Genomic DNA, 2,425 nt, shown 5'->3' with positions numbered 1-2,425 from the left:
TAGGGCACTGTAAAGTGCAGGATGACCACTGGATGTTTAGATGCGAACATTTGTAAAGAAAAATGACCAGTGGATGTCCGAAGGACTATATTTTCAATTGCAGGATGTCCACTGGACGTTTGGAGGCGCATTCCTTTTAAATCCTTATTGAAGCTTTGTGCAAGCTATACCTGTAATTTATGAATATCCTTGACTAAAGTACAGAAAGAAGCCACACTAATGCAAGTAGTGGGGCTTTATTACCCTGTGTATGCAGAACTGAACAGCAAGGCTTGTCATCAGCCTGCCGTGCATCAGCAGGGCCCACAGCATGAACCGTACCACATGGCTTAGCAAAGGACCAAGTCTAGTGCACTGAACTGGGAAGAGAACTTTTGCCAAAGGATACAAGGCAGTACAAAAGAAATAAACTAACCATATCTGGGTGCCTGTGTATTTCGTGAAAGCTGAAACTTTACGTTATAGAATAACAGCCACTAGGCCAGCCATGCAAAAATACCATGCATACACTAAAATCATAGTACTTCACAAACCACGGCAAGAGCTTTGTTAATATGTCCTGCACATTAACAAAGCTCAATGCATAATCAACAAGACAAATCTTGTTAAAATATTTTATTGCAACACAACATCAAAATATTTGAGCACAGTAGACTAACAGCAGTGCAAAATAGTTTGCCAATATTGTTACAAAACCCACATAAAATGACTAAAAATGCTGGTTCAAGCTGTCATTGCATAAACGTGATGAAAAAAAATAAACAGGTGCAGCTCAAACAACACAAGCGGCCATGCTACTTATTAGGTCACCACGTCACTTTTTGTACATAAAACATGACGTCAACATGAAATTTGCAAATGAAATTACTAAGAAAACTACTATACAGCACCGAACACTTTTCAGGCTAAGAAGAATACAAGGCAAATGTAATTAAATGTGTACTTAATCAACTGAGACACATCACAATAGTGTTAGTACTCTGCAAAACAACTGAAAATGTCCAACAGCAACACAAAAATTGCAATGCAAGTAACTAAAAAAGCAGATGGGATCATCAAGACTCAATTTTAGAAATGCTTAACGGCAACCACCACTAAGCACACTAATCAACATGAGTAAAATGTGTGTTGAAAAACTGCTGAGGGAACTACTGAACATCAATAACAACAAAGTCTAAAAGAGTAAGAATTAACCCGAGGATTAAATCTATATGGAGAGAATGAATGTGCTTTTTGAATAATGAGCTCCGAAGCGAAAGACGAAGCTAAGAGCTCCCAGAAATGAACCTCTTATCAAGAAACAAAGTATTTCCTAAATTATAAGCACTGAGTGGACACATTGCTTCACTTAACACATAGAAAAAAGAGAAACAAACATACAAATTAGTATCCTAATTTGTCCATCAAAATCACCTGTTGACTAGAACTGCTACTGATCAGAACCGGCCATAAAGAAAAATGAAGTGGAAAGCCCACACAAGTGAATCTCATACTGAAAGTGAACATGCTTCCTGGATAGTGAGCATTGATCACACACATTGCTTAAGACATATGCTAAAATAAGAAGAAAAAAAGTAACAATGATGCTGTGAAGGTACTGTCTATAGCTACTTGGTAGCTGCTGTAATCGGGCACACGAATGCCATGGCACTGGCATGAGATTGGAGTGCAGCGGGCAAGGAGGGTACTCATTCAGCATCTGATGGGAAGGCAAGAAAGAAATCCATTTTTACTAGCTGCCAGCATACAACATTCAGGAAAACAACTGCACCTGTCACATGTTATTCCTTTGCTCTTGGTCGTGTTGCATCTGCTCCTCTGAGTTAGCACCTAAAAGCATAGACTCATTCATGGCCATTAAGAACTCCAAAAAATTCACAAGGCAATGAAAGCCTGTGAAGTGATACACATAATTATAGTGCAAGTCCCAGCTGCAAGGTGCATCAATATTGACACGTATACATCTTTATCTTTCACCGGTGGCCGCTTTCCACCGGCTAACAAATGTTAAACGTTATCGCTCGGCGCAGGACGCGCCTGTGTCGGAGGTTTCTAGAACGTTATCGATGCTTCTTTCCGTTGCCTGTTTTCACAGACGCTTATGTTATCTGATTGTGTGACCGATGCGAATTGTCTAGAACTTTCTGGAAGACACGCGGGCATCAGGGATTAATCTGGAACCTTCGATGACTCAGGTATAAAAGCCGACGCGTTTCGCCGCTGATCAGATTCCGACGATCGCCGACTGTGTTCGCCGCTATCGTTGTGCTTCAAGTGTAACTTGCTTTTGTGGGCACAGGTTCGCCCAATAAAGAATCAGTTTCGTCATTCCCAGTTTTACGACTGTTTGCTTCATCGTCACTACTACGTGACATCTGGTGGAGGTGCTTTTATGTCCTTGTACCGGACCCCCCCGTCCAGCCGT

General features: G+C 40.9%; 1 long non-coding RNA gene across 1 annotated transcript; it reads right to left on the bottom strand.

Annotated features, from left to right (window-relative positions):
• Positions 1-600: 600 nt before the first annotated feature.
• On the bottom strand, positions 601-1,942 carry LOC125940665 (uncharacterized). Its single transcript, XR_007463863.1, has 2 exons — positions 1,772-1,942; positions 601-1,699 (listed from the first exon to the last, which is right to left on the bottom strand). It is a non-coding gene; the product is annotated as an uncharacterized LOC125940665 (long non-coding RNA).
• Positions 1,943-2,425: the final 483 nt, after the last annotated feature.

The sequence above is a fragment of the Dermacentor silvarum genome, chromosome 10, assembly GCF_013339745.2.
Source record: "Dermacentor silvarum isolate Dsil-2018 chromosome 10, BIME_Dsil_1.4, whole genome shotgun sequence".
NCBI lineage: Eukaryota > Metazoa > Arthropoda > Arachnida > Ixodida > Ixodidae > Dermacentor > Dermacentor silvarum.
Note: the sequence above shows the minus strand (reverse complement) of the source record. Positions and strands in the feature narration are given on the sequence as shown.